This window comes from Zalophus californianus, chromosome 15, assembly GCF_009762305.2.
Source record: "Zalophus californianus isolate mZalCal1 chromosome 15, mZalCal1.pri.v2, whole genome shotgun sequence".
Lineage (NCBI taxonomy): Eukaryota > Metazoa > Chordata > Mammalia > Carnivora > Otariidae > Zalophus > Zalophus californianus.
Genome location: NC_045609.1, coordinates 17,213,118 through 17,230,391, shown reverse-complemented (window position 1 = coordinate 17,230,391; position 17,274 = coordinate 17,213,118).

Genomic DNA, 17,274 nt, shown 5'->3' with positions numbered 1-17,274 from the left:
TCCTCGCCCCCCTCAGCCCCCTCTGCTGGATGAGACAGAGACACCTTGGTGGCTGTGGGAAACTCTTCTCTCAGGATCACGTTGCTGCACTGAGGTCCTGCATTTATTTCTGCTTGGCTCACCGTTCCTCCTTGTTGCCTTATTCTTGCCCAGGGCCCAGGCTCCTGCCATCTCCTCTCGTCTCTCATCATCTTCCCCACTTCAGGATTGCCATAGCATCAACGGCCTCTCCTCCAGCATTTCCCAAATGTGTCCCTGAGGGTTCCAAGGAATAGTAAATGCTGTCACTCAGGCAGCCAAGAGTCTGAATTTCCACCCAGCTTGGAGCTGATGCAGACGCTGAGGACCTGGGAGCCTCTGTGAGTAGCCAGGTTGAAAAAGCAGAGTGCCATGCAGAAATCTAAATTCTCCGCCTAACAAAATCGGGAGCATTTGGGGTTTCCTTGCAGCATAAAACGGTCTAGGAGAGCGAGCCAGAAGGAGCCCGGAAGATGTGGAGAGAGACAGTGAGAATAGCCACAGGGCTTCCCAACCACAATTTGAAGATGTTTCTGCTGTGTGGTTGTGCATGAAAGCCCCTACTGCTGCTTCTGCCTCCAGTTCAAGAAAACGTGCTATGTATAGCCAGCCCCCTAATATTCATGGAGGCCAGAGCAAGAGGACAGAGGGAGGGTCATCTACCATATGTCTGCATGGTTAAAAGTTATTCACCAGGTAACAAAAATTGATATGTTAAAAGATTAAAGGGCTGCCTGGGTGGCTCAGTCGGCTAAGCATCTGCCTTCGGCTCAGGTCATGATCCCAGGGTCCTGGGATCGAGCCCCGCATCGGGCTCCCTGCTCAGCGAGGAGTCTGCTTCTCCCTCTCCCTCTGCTTCTCCCCCTGGCTCATGATTTCTCTCTCTCTCTCTGTGTTAAATAAAATCTTTTTTAAAATAAAATTAAAATTATATATTTTAATGCATAAAATAAATAATATAATAAAACAATAGGATAATAAATAAAAGAATAAAATAATAAGATACATTATTTTATTTATATGATATTCCTAACTTGAAAAATATACCTTCATAAAGACGTAGAAGCCATGTTTGAATTAGAAGTTTTGGAATCCTTGGAGTTTACCCAAATTGGTGGCAAGGGGTTGTGGACCCCAGGTACCTTTTCCGCCCACCCAGCTCTGACCAGCCCTGTGAGGGGCCTCACGTGCAGGCATGGGACACAGTGGCCCATCCATCTGAGCGACGTCAGCAAACTCTGTGCTTAATTCCCACCTATTGAATTATGAATGCTCAGCAAATATTTTTTTAAGAATTTAAAGGACAGGGACACCTGGGTAGCTCAGTCAGTTAAGCAGCCGCCTTCGGCTCAGGTCATGATCCCGGGGTGCTGGGATCAAGCCCCGCATCGGGCTCCCTGCTCAGCGGAGAGCCTGCTTCTCCCTCTCCCTCTGCCTGCCACTCTGCCTACTTGTGCTCTCTCTATTATCTATTTATCAAATAAATAAATAAAATCTTAAAAAAATAAAATAAAATAAAGGACAGGGCCAGTATGGGAGATGTTACATGCCATCCTTTCCATAGCATCTGTCCAGAGTGAGTGTGAGAGAGAGATGAATCGACTGTGCTCTTGGTTAATCTTGAAGGGTGGCAGAATATGCCAACCCCCAAAAAGCCATTTTTGCATAAGGATTATTTTGAGCTGAAGGCAACTGAAAAGAAGTCAATACAAGAAAAGTTCCCTGGCCTACCTCTATGAGCCTAAAAGCAGGACATCAATTTACAAAGGTGTCCCTTATCCCTCCCCTATGAGGAAAGACAAGGGCTAATCCCCTGAGACAACATTAAATCCTTATTGATGGAGAAGGTATAGACTCAGATCTGCATAACAAATCTTACTGTTGATTTCTATGCTTTTCTCTCAAAACTCTCTTCCCCCACACCTTTTTTTCTTGTGTTTAGTTGAAGATGGTATTTAAGCCAGAGTTCTAAGCCACTTCAGAATATTACTCATTTTTTCCTGAGTATCTTCCACGTATACGGGAGGTACACATGTCAATAAACCTGTTTGTTTTTTTCTTTTTAGTCTGTCTTTTATTACAGGGGTCTCAGCCAAGAACTAAGGGTAGAGGCAAAATTATTTTTCCTCCTCTACAGTTTCAATTATTTCTTGTTCACCTTTCACAGAAGGAACATTTAAAGATACATTTGCCCTCCCAAAATGAGTTCTAAATGCAAGCCAACTACATTATGTAGTGCTAGACGGAAGAAAGAACAATCTATTCCCATGTTAGAAGGAAAAAATTGTGTTTCATCACTGCTATTTTTGGAGCACCCAGGTGGCTCAGTTGGTTAAGCATCTGACTTTTGATTTCAGCTCAGGTCTTGATCTCAAGGTTGTGAGTTCAAGCCCCACGTTGGGCTCCACACTGGGGGTGGAGCCTACCTGGAAAAAAAAAGAAGCTTCATTATTGTTGTTGTTGTTGGACTTTGGAGAGATGGTGTGTCAGACTTCAATATAGCATCTTCCTAAGGGACTTTCAAAAGTAATTTGGACCATGTTCAACATCTACCTTATATGTGGCCCTCTATAATCAAGACAGAATAGAAACTATACCAGAATAGGACCATCCAGGAGAGCCACTGGAGATTTGGGACACCAGCTGGGATGCTCTTGTTCCTATAACAGAATTGGGGGGCGGGGGGGGGTCTCAGGTAGGATGGTTGCAGTTGAACTGGGAAGCCACAGATGTCAGAAATCACAAAGAAATCTCGACAGTCTTGAACATGGGTTGAACATGAGAGCCAAAGAAAGGTGGAGGCAATAGCCAGCAAGCTCTGAGCTCAGGTAACATGGGGAATGGTACGACAAAGGGCAGAAACGAAGAGTTGGGGGAAGAACTGCGTGTTGGGGAAAGGATTTGAAGAGTGTGGCTACACACAGGTTGAGTTTGAGGGACTGGGGGTATACAGGGTTAGGAGCCACCTGGAAGGCAAGGCTAGGGTTGACAGGGAGGTCAGTGCCAGAAATTGAGTCAAGGTGAGGATTAAAACCATGAGAACAGATGTGGGACAGAAAAGCCTAGGATGAAACCATGGGAGAATGCAGTCCCTGTTAGGGATCTGACTGGGTATGAGAGGGCCAAGGCTGCACAGAGAGAGTCAGGGCCAGGGGCCAGGGGGACCCGCCCTTTTTCAGCCACCCTTGGTGATGCAACCGAACCATCTTTTTAAACGAATCTAATCATGTCCTTCCTATGCTTTAAAATCTTCCTTCAGCAATTGCAAGACTCTCCACCTTCTTCTGCTCCATGCTGCTTCTCCAGCCGTCCCAAGGATGCCATGTACTTTCTCATCTCTGATTCTTTTCTCCCAGTTTTTCTTCTTCTGGGAACTTCCTTCTGTCCTACCTGACAAACTCCTACTTATCGTCCAAGGTCCAAAGCACTCATCACCTCCTCTGGGGAGCCAGCTCCCAGCAATCCACCTCAGGTGGAAATAATTAGGTCCTTTTGGTTTTCCCACAGCACTTTTATGTTGTTTTTGTATAGTCAATATACATTTTGTATTATTATTATTATGTTTTCTTTCTGAATCAAGACCAAGATCAAGCAGTCCAGACTAGGGAAGCAAGAACAGGCACCTAAGAAGAGAGAAGAAGCCAGGGCAACACTAGAACCATGGACAGAGTAAGAGAAGGTATCAAATAGGAGGCTGAGATGGAACCGAGAGACCATCTGAAGCTGATGCTGGAGCACGCTCTAGAACTAACAGATCTGGGAGTGAGTGACAGCAGTTGGACTTTTAATTACCTTGATTAGCTGGTGAGAAGGGCTTCTTGAAGTCCTCCCTTATCTTCCAGAAGTTCTGCCCTCATGGATTTGGGGAATAGAATGAGGCCTGACACACTAGTCTCACCTGAGATTTGATAAACACACTTTTCTAATTCATGTTGATACTTTTCGTGACTTTTCCAGATTTGATCACATCCCCAAGACTCCTAGTAAAATCTGTACAAAAACCTCTTGAAGGATGCTCCCATCAATGGCTTTAATCTTTTTGAAGCTTCAAATGCCAGTTGTGTAATGGGAGAAGGGTCCATCTTACTCAACTTCTCTGTTAGTGCTCATCAACTGAGAAACTCTGTGGATGTTTTTCTCACTTCACCATAAAGAAAGCAAAACCAGTGGTTTATGTGGAACAATGTGTTTGTCCTTTTACCCTCAGATACGTTTCTCTTTCTGACTTGCCCACATTTTTCAATAATACCTATCACTAGAATTATTATTCCTAAGTTGCATGCGATGTTTAAATTATGTCTTGAATGCTACAGACACAGCTTTTCAAGCTGATATCTAAAACAAGGTGACTTCAGGCTGGAGCTTTTTCAAAATCTTGACTTTAAAGGAAGCATTTAGGGCACCTGGGTGGCTCAGTAATTAAGCATCTGCCTTCAGCTCAGGGTCCTGGGATCGAGCCCCACATCGGGCTCCCTGCTCCGGGGGGAGCCTGTTTCTCCCTCTCCCACTCCCCCTGCTTGCGTTCCCTCTCTCACTGTGTCTCTCTCTGTCAAATAAATAAATAAAATGTTTCAAAAAAAATAAAGGAAGCATTTAAATGGGATGTTACAAAATTTTAAAGCAGTTAATTATTTCCCCAAATGATTCCTAAAAAGAGCTACTTACTCTTTTTAGGTAAACTTTATTGCACTTGTTTTTATGATTTTATAAATTATAAAATACCTGATTCAGGATATAAGAGGATTTTTTTCATTTCCATTTCATGTAATTTTACTTACTTAATTTGTCAGTTAAAATTAACTTTGATCATAGTTAAAAATTTAGTTTAAAAATTAACTTTGATCATAATAATAAATTTCAACATAAAAATATTTGAAAAATAGAGAAAACACAATATAACCATGTAAACATTCGATTTTGTTTCTTTTCTCCATGCATATATATACAAACTACAAATATTAGTAAAATTATTTTCATTATATAATAAAGTTCTTATTATATAATAAAAAAATGTTGCTCTGTAACTTGCCCCTTTCACTCAAGAATGTTATGAACATTTTTCTAATTTTGTTAAAAATTCAAACACATGATTTTAATAGTCATCTAGTATTCCAAAATAAGGGAAATCAAAATTTATTCAACCAAACCCATATGTTGGGACTTTTATAAATGCCAGAAGGAAGGTCCTTAGTAAGATTCACTTTTCTTGAAACCGTATCCCCCTCTCCCTCAGTGGGTGGGCATGGTTTTGTACCTCTGATCCTGTCTCCCTGACAACAGGGCAGGGCCAATCAGAGCACTCCAGTTAGGAACCTAAGTAGAGACAGGCGAGACAATCTCTGGGCAGCGGACACACACACACACACACACACACACACACACACACACACACACACACACACAGTCTTATTCTTTCAAAATGTGATCTGAGGGAGAGAACATAAACATCCTGGTTTCTCTATAGCCGGCCTCTCACTTCCGGTCCTTTCCTCAGGCCCGGCTGTAGGAAATACAAGGGCCGGACTGTGTCCTTGTAGGAAATTCTCCCCTTTTTCCTAAGTTAGCTTGAACAAGTTTCTATTTCTTGCCCTTCAACGGGTTTTATGTAATGATAAGGGAGTAAACATTTTTAAGGGTACATTAGCAATGCTTTCCTCCAGGAAAGTCATGTCTACCTGTTGAGTTTCTTGAATTTTGGCATGGAGGATCTTCGTTGGAAATAGTTCTTGCTAGGAAGCCAGTCCATTGTTTAATATTAAGTGCTAGCAGAGGGAAAGAAGCAAACATATCCATTTGCAAGGTATCAACAGAGCCTTAAGTTGCATTCACAGGGATGCACGTTGTAATCATAGTTGACATGCGTGGGCAAAGGACTCAGTACAAGTGGAATTTTCCTTTTGAGAGGCTGAGGCTAGGGTAATTTTCCTGACTAATTTGAAGCAGAGAACTGTTCCTGTAAATTGTAGTAATCCAACCCCATTTGCCAAGAGGCAAAGACTTACAGGCATGTTTCTGTCATCTAAGCTCATTTTAGCCACAAAATGTTAAAGCCAGGCTTCCTGGTAAGGAGTTCTCTCCAGAGAAAGACTGGAACACAATAGAGCAGAGGCAGGTCTCTGCGGAGCATTCCATTGCCACACCCACCATATGGACTGTAGATGTTATGACCCCGTTCTTCATGAGTTCTCACCGTCAAACCTCCCATGACTTGCTCTTTTCACTTGCCATCTTGCTTCTTGTGATTTCCAACCAGCTGTTTGTTTCATAACTGGACACTCTGCCTTTATACCAGGGCAAAGTAAAGAATGATAAGGGAAAGAACCTCATATACTAATCAGGGTCTGGCTGGATCCTACAACTCAGGCTGTTTTCCTCATGCTCCTTTAAAAGGAGAGATTCCTCAGCAGTGACTTGGGCTCTCAGGTATCTTCTAAGGGACACCTAGCCAGGACCACCCCCATTTTACAAACAGGGAATCTCTCTAGTGCCCAAAGTTAGCAAGTTGGTGAATGCCTTTTCCCCAAGCCTTAAAACTAGCTTATTTATAATGCTCCAACACCAAATTAATGAAACTAAATTAAGGCCAGAAGTGTCCGTCAGGGCATGGACTGAATCATTTGTCTACACTCGAGACAAGAGCTCCCCCTTGCTCTGGAGGGCATCTCATTGAACACTATTGCTGAGCCACTCTTGAAGAAGAATTTCAAGATGTCAGTGTCACCTTTCACCCTCTGTCATTGCCCTCTCCCATTTGATCATAATTACTGATTTCCTCCCGAGATGACTGTAGAAGTTTGTAAAGACATAGGCTCTAGGTCGGTCTGCCAAGGTTCAAATCCCAGCTCCACCATCTGGTGGCTGTGTGATCTTATGTTTTTTTCTGCTTCCATTTTTCCATAGGTGCTATTTGCTGTCACACTTTGCATGTCTCACATAAGGCTTAATGAGATAATATGAGCAAGTGCTTAGCACAGTGCCTGCCAAATAGTAAATGCTCCACAAATCGGAGATATTATTATTGTTATTTACTTGTCTATTTTCTTTTTCAAAGATTTTATTTATTTGAGAGAGAGAATGAGTGGGGGGAGGGGGAGAGGGAGAAGCAGGCTCCCCGCAGAACAGGGAGCCCGACGTGGGGCTCAATCCCAGGAGCCTGGGATCATGACCTGAACCAAAGGCAGATGTTTAACCGACTGAGCCACCCAGGCACCACCCTACTTGTCTATTTCCATAACTTGGCTATGAATGGGCAAAGACTGTCTTTTTTGTTTTTGTTCCCCAGCATTTAGCTCAGTGCCTGGCACTTATGGTGAGTTCTCAATGAACATTTGTTGGTTGGATGGATGGGATGGATGAATGAATGAATGAATGAGCTAGAGACAGGCAAACTTTTGTAATCAGTGTCCCTGTCCCGTCTTGTTCCTTTTTCTTGTATTGGAAGGACAGGTGCAACACTGAGAAAGGAGCACAGAGAAAGGTTTTCATGGCATGTGCTCTTCCTCATCTCTGTTAGGTAGACACCATGTCCCTTGTCTACTATGTGATGATCTGAGAACCATCTTTTTGCCATAGTCACCAATGGTTTTCCCTAGATAAAAATTAACAGTCTACATCTATGATGAAAAAGAGAGAATAGATATTGAGCTACAGGGATTCAACTATCTCATGGGAAGCATGGTTCTATAGGATCTGTTTTCTAATGATGCAAAATGCTACAGATGCAGCCATAAGCAAAAAGAAATAGTAGAGAAACACATACATGTAGTAAAAATAGAAAGATGCACAGGCCATATGATCTCAAACCTGAGGATCAAGGGTTACCTCTTGGGTATGGCAAGGGCTGCTGCTGAGATTGGGGGAGAGTGCACGGTGGGTTTCAACTGCACTGGTGATGGTTTCTGAAGCCAGATGGTGAGCCCCTAGGTGTTCACGCATCATTTTTTATACTCCTTGTGTGTTTCACGTATTTCTTAACAAAACGGAATTGACAGCCAAAGATCATGAAGACAGTTCAAAAAAGAAATACAAATGGCCAAAAAATGCATGAAGAGATGTTCAAGTTGGGTGGGAGAGGGAGAGATTATCTATCTATCTATCATAGATATAGATATATGGGGGGGAGACAGAGAGAGATATCAAGCAGAAAGAAACCCTAGACAAAGCAGATAATAGCTCTACCAACAAGAGGAAGTAGCTCTGCAGCAAAAGCTTTCCTCTTATTGTGCTTCTGGATGGATCAAAGAGTACAAGGCAATGAGTCAGACCCACACACTTAGCCTCCAGCTTCTGACACTAAGGACAGAGTGAGCGATTTGAAAGGCTCTCCTGAGAGTGCTTGAGTTCTGCTTGTCTACTCTGAGGAGGGAGGGGGGAAAAAAGCAAAGTTGAGACAGGGACATTATTTCTGGCCCTTACGTCTGACACAGGCTGGTTTAAGGAAAGCAAGTCGGAAAGGAAATAAGGAAATACAGTCGGAACTGTATTATTCTATAATACGATTCCCCTACATCTGCCACACAGGATTCAAAATGCAGAGGTCGTTTGATAGAGGTGTTTATCAGTGTAAAAGCTTTTGTGGCTACACCAAATGCATATTGGAAAGAGAAACTATCTTAAATTGGCTCTGATTGTTTGAAAGAATCTGCTTGAATCAGCTAATTAATTAGAGATAATTTGATTTCAGGATTTGTAGTTGGCTCACTCTACAACACACAGAAATTTTAAAGCTGGAAGAAATGCTGCGGATTATTTAGTTTCACAGTTGCATTTTCCAGATAAGGTTAGGGAGATTAAGTGATTTGCCTGTTGGTAGGCAGCTGGGCTGGCTTCCGAGCCCAGGTGTTCCGACTGAACACTTTGCATGGTTCTAGACCAGCCTTAGGGGATACCGACTACGAAATCTGGCAGGTGCCTCTGCCAGGGACTTGAGGACATTCTGGTGGTCCTACGTGGGGCACAAGTACATCCCACTCTGCTCTCCTAACTACATGCACTTGAGACACCGACTCCAAGACTGACCTTGGGGATGAGGTGGCCCACATTCTTTGTCAGAAGGGCATCCCGGCTGTGAGTCTCCCATCAGCAATCATCTGAGCGATGAACTTCTTGGTTTTGGATTATGCAGCTAATAAAAATAAGAGGTATATCTCAATATGCCAAAGTCAGCCATGTGGAGATTCATGTCACCTGGTCCAATGTGTCGTCCCCTATGGGGTCTTTCTCAGTTTTCTCCTCCCCTACCCTCAGTTCCCACCAGATTTCTTAGGCTGTATTATAATGACCTAATCTGTGTTCTCTCTCCTAGTGGAACCAGGAGCCCCTTCAGGGCAGGGTTTCTGTCTTACCCAACTGTATCTCCAGCATCTAGGACACTGCTTGGCCTCTAGCAGGTGCTGGGACCACCTGATGGCCAGGAGGAAGGTGACATGTGGGCCGAACAGGAATATAAATATAAATATAAACTTTCAGGCTACCAAACATAAAGTCACTGTAATTAGGGGCATGGTATGAACTATGAACCTAAGCCAGAATACCTCTGAATGAAAGGGACATTATTAATAGTTACAGTGAGACAACAGGTGTAAATTGAGACTGTTCCCAGAAAACTCGGATGAATTGCCGTCCTTCTCATAACCCAGGCTTAAAAAGCTTTTCCTTTGGAAATCACATTCAATAAGAAACATTATGAAATGCATGACTTGAAACCACTAAGAGAGGTCTGCTGAACAAAATAAGACCACATCCTAGAAAAGTGTATTGGACAAGTCAGGGATTGTCAGCCCAGACATTGCCAGGATACCCCCTTTCTGCTGTTGCTACAAGGTTATCGGGTGACGACTGGTGAGGACTGGTGGGTCTAAGTGGTCACCCGACCTAAAATGGCCCAATCAGAGTCTCTCCCTGAGATTCCTGGCCTAGAACTGAGGGTGAGGGCCTGTCCGTGGGCCTTGGATGTAAATGCTTGTGGTAGCCTTGCACCCAGCAAGTAGGGAGCATGGGTTTGCACACAGCCAGAGACAGAGACAGGCCCCTGCGGCCATCCCTAATGTTGTGAGGGCCCGAAGCAAGACTATAAATGGAAGCCTGCATGTCTCAATACTTGGAAATTATAAATCCATTGTCAAATAGAGTATGTTCTGTCCTCCTATCTGAATACAGTTTTATGACAACAAAGATGAATAAATATATGTAAGGCTACAGGTTTTATATACTCAAAAGTTGGCAAAATACCAAGGACAGTTGACTTTTTTTCTTAGATTTTATTTATTTATTTGACAGAGAAAGAGAGGGAGAGAGCACAAGCAGCGGGGAGCGGCAGAGGGAGAGGAAGAAGCAGAGTCCCCACCAAGCAAGGAGCCCGATGCGGGACTTGATACCAGGACCCTGGGATCATGACCTTAGCCAAAGGCAGACGCTTAAGCCACTGAGCCACCCAGGCGCCCCCCAAGGACAGTTGAACTTAATCATTACACATGTCTGGGTGCTCCCATAGACTGAGAAGTCTGCCTTAGTAATAAAGATATACATGATTCATAAATCATATTAATTCCATAAAATTATCCTTCTTGCCTTAATTTCAGCAAAATCAGTAACGTTATATTCAGGATTTTCACTTAATTTGTGCTCTAGTAATAATCTAAAGGATTAAAAAGTAAGATGCAATTGAAGTCAACAGAGACAAAATTTGAATATATTTTCATAAAATGTGAAAGTCAGTATAAAAATGTTTTAAACGAAATATTTGCTTTCTAAAATGCTCAGTATTATCTAACAAAAATAAAGGCAATAAGCAAATTATAATTCATAAATACCAACTTAAAATCAAACTTCTTTAAATAAAGCTGGATTTCTCACTTGGTTTTGAAATATAACTTCGATTTTAAATATAGAAACGTGCAGCTCTAGCAGTCGATGTTCATCTAGTTGCCAGTGTGAAGAACGGGTATCCCGCTCCATGTAAGTCGTGCACAGCTTACCACTTACCTCGAGCATCTGTTACGAACGCCAGGTTGAGTTCACCAGAGCCTCCAAAGCCAGGCACAGAAAGGACTCAGCACTACTAAGAAAAGACACCTCCCCGTGGAAGAATCCGTTACATTCATACTATGTGAAGGGAAGAATTGGACAAGACAGTTTTTCTCTTTTATCTGAGACAGTTTGGCTGCTCACAAAAGTTCTAAGAGCAATGTACCAGGGCGTAATCTCAGTACTTCCTGCTCTCTTCACGCGCACAGCATGTTGGGAAGCTCGGGGTGGCTCAGGCTGCACCGGGCCTAGATCACTATGGGACCTGCACGTGCACGGCTGTGCTTGCGCATTTACCAGCATTCGGGTATTAGTGGCCCTGACCCAAGAGACAGAAATTAGAGGGGTCAAGTAGTATGGGGATGAATGGATGAAGATTTTTTTAATGAAAACGCTGATACCAAATGTTGGTAGTAAATGAATTGCAAAAGTCAAGATTTTACTAGTTACCTAAAGGCACTTAATGCAAATGTCCATAGACAATAAATTTTTAAAGTCACAGACAGAAATAGAACGTTAATTGTGATAGGAGAACTTTGAAAAAAATATTTTGGGGGGCACCTGGGTGGCTCAGTTGTTTAAGTGTCTGCCTTCGGCTCAGGTCATGATCCCAGGGTCCTGGGATCGAGTCCCACATCGGGCTCCCTGCTCACCTGGAACCCGCTTCTCTCTCTCTCTCTCTCACACACACACAAATAAATAAAAATCTTTAAAAAAAAAAAAGAAAAATATTTTGAAGGCATAAAGTCTGGAATAAGCCTGAAAGTACGTATACTTTTCCTTATTGGATTAATCCCAGTAAGAAATCACCTACGGCTGACACAATACTGAAAGCGTAGGTAACGTACTGGATGTCAGCCAAATTCTGCAATGTAATGAAGAAGGACAACAGCTGTTAGAAAGAATGGACCAATGTTAATAAGATGACGCTTTATGGAGATAAAACGATCAGTTGGGAAAGCTTTATTCAACAAACATAGTCACAGCTCGGGAAGACTTAGGTCAGAAGTTTTTAATGGACTTGGGTCAATAGTGTGATGAAACTGCCTTAAAGAGCTACTTGTAGTCTTTATTACACTTATGTAGGTTTTATGGTATATGTTCATGTAGGCATATATACGTAGGTGTATGTAAACTTCTGGGGTGCTAGTAATGTTCTGCTTCTTCATCTAGACACTGGTTATAAAGGTGCATTGGGTCTGTGACATTTCATCAACGTGGAAATTTCCATGTGCATTTTTCACATGTACGCAATTGTTACAAAGAAAAGGATGGCTCTTTTACACCAGGCACTGGCCACACTGCATCTGGACTATTATTGTAACGTATGCATGTTTCATTTTAAGAAATATGAAGAGGAGTTGGAAGTAGAAAGGGAACAGTAAAGAGCAATATAGGGGCTATTTAGCCTGAAAAAGATAAGACCCGTGATTGGGGTGGAGTGGAGGTGGAGGGTGGGGTTTGTCATGAGTTTTTGTGCAACGGGGTGAGTGATGGTGCCGTGTAGTGAGGTCTGCCACCAGCCTTGTCAGCTCTACTTGTGTGACCTTGAGAAGCTACTTCAGGGGCTATAAGCATAACAACATGTATATAATACATGCTTATACATTTTAATAGAGATAATTGTTCCCCCACTCGTATTGTTCTTTGGTGTTGTACGTATATGTACGTGTTATTCTAAACCTTTGTGAGATGGGGTAGATGGTTAACATACACGTTATTTGCCTGAAGCAGAAGGTTGCTTTGCTTCAGAAGTTACTTCTACACCAAACCAGTAATTTAGGACTCAATTTGCATGTAAAAAAATGTTCTAGACTTAAGCCTACTAATTAAAAGATTCATTGATTCAGAATCTATTTTTGGACAGAGATGTGTTATTCTAAATTCTGATCCTAATAAGTGACAATTCCTAGTCTTAGTTGAGATTATAAGCCTTGACAAATTTGCCCATTCTTAGGTGATCTCTAGAGTTGCATTAAATAATAAGCCAATCTATATTGTCTCCTGACAGGCTACCACTGGGAACCCCTCTAATATTGTGGTGGCATTTCTACCTGGTGGATGGCTGGAAGCAATCAGTCTCCTTTACATGTTTGTCTGATTGACGTGAGTGTAACTATTCTTAAGGATTAAGGTCAATGGTGCTGGGGTTGATCCCTACCAGCCCCCTTCCCAACCACCCTCCCCCACGTTCCCTGAGTGCTCACTAGGTGGCAAATTCAAGGGCTGATATGGGTAAGTCACTTCCCTATGTGAGCCCTCAAAGTGGGGATAACACTAGTCCTTACCTGTAGTGTAAGCCACGTGCCTGACTTAAGCTTTGATTGCCCAAGTATCCACTTCAAAGAGGGCAATCTGAATAAACACATCGCCAGCCACACAACTAGATAAAGAGCCAGGCCACCTTCCTCCACTGAGGCTTCTTTGAGTTAGAGATCTTGGTTGGTTTCCATAACTTACCATTTGGGCCTCTTATTTTTTTTTTTCTCTTCCTCTGCTTTAAATTCCTGCTCTTATGTTTTAAATTTACCAATAAAGAGGGAGCCCATGAAGCCCTAGGTCCTCCCAACCTCAACCCCAGTAAGAGCAGAACCCCAGGTCCATGCTCTCTCTCTCTCTCTCCTCCCATGACCTTGTTGTGTGGCCCCATGTGTGCTGTGTAATTTCCAGGTCCTGTAAGTAATAAACCCTTATTTTTTCAAAATTTCTCAATGGTATTGCTGAAGGGCACCTTGCAATCACAGTAAGGAACCACAAGGGCTGGTCCAACCATAACACTGGTTATTGATAGGCCGGGACTGGCACAAAACATTACCTCACGGGGTTTTTGAAAGGATTAAATAAGCTAATAATGTACAACGCTAAGAAAAATGCCACCCTGGGTACCTACGTGCTCAAAATGTGTTAGTTCCAGAAGGGCCTCACCCCCTGCAGAGGGAAGCATCTGGTGTGAGTCTCCCCAGGAAAGATGGCAGCAAGCCTCACAGAGACGGTGCAAGCCCAGCTTGGCACCTAAGAGCAGAGAAGCAATGGCCAACAGGGGAGAACCTTCATAGCGATTGGACAGTTCAGCCGAGTCCTGCATGCTCAGCACGGTGCCTGGCAGGCCCCGGGGGTCTGGCGTGTTGACAGGCTGCAAGGAAGAAGGGGAAGAGGTGCTATATGCCTGGACTCTTGCTTAAAGCCACAGGGACTCACTCCCTTTACTCTCTGACACAAGCATGGAGGGGCTGTTCCTCTCTTCAGGGCAACAGTACCATCCAGTAGAACTTTCTGTGATTATGGCAATGTCCTGCATCTTCCCTTTCCAATATGGTAGCCACCAGCCACATGTGGCTACTGAGCACTTGAAATGGGGGTAGCGTTGTTGAGAAACAAGCATTTCCTTTTAATTTTTTTTTAAGTAATCTCTACACCCAACGTGAGGCTAGAACTCATGATCCTGAGATCAAGAGTCACACGTTCTACCGACTGAGCTAGCCAGGCACCCCTACTCTTATTTAATTTTAGTTAGTGTAAATTTAAGTAGCGTGGGCTGGGGGATAACTGCAATGATGGCTAGACATGAACCTATCTGGGGCATTTGGAGAGGTAAATTGTACTGGATGTGATGATGAACCAGATGGTGATTTGGAAACTAGAGAGTCAGGGTAGACCCAAAGAGGCCATCTGGGTTTCTGGCTGGAGCCACTGGGTAGAAGGGTGCCATTTATGAAACAGGGAAGGGTGGGGAAGGAACAGACTTCCAGGCAAGGAATTAGCAGCTCCATAATGGACGTCTTAAGTTATGTTCACAAATTCAGCCAAATATGGTCTGGGACACAATGGCTTTTTAATTTCGGGTCTGATCCACATAAATCTCCTTTCCTTATTTCCAAATTATTGGAACATAAGTATATCAGAAAAGTTCCACATACAATTCCTACCTAACAAGTTTTATCTAGTTTTTTTTTAAGTCTTTGGAAAGTTTGCATGTTTTATTTCTTAGGAGCAATTTTACAAATAGAGCTCAGCTACACAGACAAGTCTGTAAACATCAAGTTCATAATAATTATCACCAGAGAACATCATTTGGGAATATTTCTGTGGGAAAAAACTTTAATCCTAAAGTCTAACTAGGGCCTCTTTAGGCTGTGCTATGCCTTATAATAGTCACTAGCTCCATGTGGCTCTCTAAATATAAATTAATTACAAGTGAATTACGAACTCAATTCCTCAGTCACACTGGCTCTCTTTCAAGTGCTCGGTGGCCATATGTGGCTGGTGGCTACCACACTGGACAAGGCAAATACAGAACATTCCCACCATTGCAGAAAGTTTTATTGGACAGCAGGAAAGAAAAAGCCTTGGTGAGTCACTGGTACAAACAGGGCACATGGCTGGCTCAGTCGGAGGAGCCTGTGACTCTTAATCTCAGGGTGGTGAGTTCAAGCCCATTGGGTGTAGAGATTACCTAAAGAAATAAAAAAAAAAAAAAAAGGGAGAGTGTGGTTAGAGCCTATGGATGAGGGAGTAGTAAGAGCAAGGCTGGAGAACAGAGAGAGGCCACATCAGGTGGGCTATAGGGGCAGACTGGGTTTCATTTTAGGGCAGTGAGAGGCTGGGAGGGATTTAAATGCAGCAGCAGGAAGACAAGCCAGAGACTACAGAAGCGGTCCAGCAAGAGGGCAAGCTGGGGAGGTAGCAATGCAACCAAGGAAGAGGCGGCAGAGTTTTGTAGGACAGACAGAAGGGCTGCCTTGTTAATGACAGTGTTGGGCCGCAAGGAAAAGAACTGGATTCTGGGTGACGTTTCTGGACTAATCCACAGTCCCCTCTAACACACGTTTCAAATTCTCTAGTGGATAAGGGGATTCTAAGACCGACAAGGTGGAGGTAAATGAGTTATCTGAAGGCCCTGTATCGCTAATAGCTGTAAGTATGAGAGAACCAACACGCATGCACGCAATTGGACCAACCTGCTTGGCATTGGGCACATGGCCCCTCAAGCTCACATCTGACCAGGGCAGAGATACACGTCTCATGTGGGGTTTCCAGTTCTTCATCGTGGAGCTGGAGGGGGAGGAGGCTGAGGGGGCCACCCACGTATCAGGGGGCTTAACTTTATGCCACAAAATTCAAAGGGTAAGGGTACCTAGCAAGGTAAAAACCAAACACAGGTAAAAGAAACATGACGGTCCTGTTTCCTCAGAATGACCAAAAGGTCTTGATATGAAATGCTGAGGATAAAAGCAAACTGAATTCTAATTTTTAAGAAAGAAATTTGTTTTTTAAAAAAGCTTTAAACAGAGAATAACTTGTATGATGGAACTGTGACTGATTTTTAGGTGCAGTTTTTCAATTTAATAAAAGAGGTGATGAGAGAGCATTAAATATCATGATATAAAAATGCATTTCAAATCTTCCTGTGACAAGAGCCCTTAAAGATGGGAATGGGAGCGCTAACGGTTAGTACCGTCTTGGCCACCAAACAGAACTACATGTAATATTTGTTCAGACCACAGTCAATTTGGCCTAAGTATTTTGGGATTTGGGGCAGAAGATGGAATGTTTTCCCAAAACATTCTGAAGTCACAGAATTTAGCATGTTAGTACTTCTGATGATGTGATAATTACCTTATGTGAATGAGGAGAAACTGGGCTATCTAAATAAAAACTGAAATGGAGGAATTTGGAGTTTAAGAGAAATATGTTCTAATTCTGGGGTTCAGACATATTGTCATATTTTAGAAAAGTCAGGGGGCTCCTGGGTGGCTCAGTCGGTTAAGCATCTGACTCTTGGTTTTGGCTCAGGCCAGGATCTCATGGATCATTGAGAGATCGAGTGCGGTATGGGGCTCTGCACTCAGCGGGGAGCTGCTTGAAGATTCTCTCCTCTGTCCCTTCCCCCACTCATGCACCTACAGGCTCTCTCTAAAGTACATAAATCTTAAAAAAAAAAAAAAAAAAGATGGCAACTACCATCTTGCTTTGCAATCCTGCACAGCATCTCTGGATGCAGCTCTTTTGTGGTTTCCAAAGTCTTCAGCTAGCTCAGTTTGGTCAAAACAGCACAAAGCTGAGAGCACAAGGAAACGTAACAGATACATGGAGACCCTGCACGGTGCCCTGTTATGTATTCTCTGAGTCTTGAGAAGAGCCTGCGAATTGAATCTTTGGTCCTGGAGACCACAGCAGGGCAGGGCAGGCCCTGGGCTCAGAGAGGACTGGCTGGAATCAGCACCAGGGCGT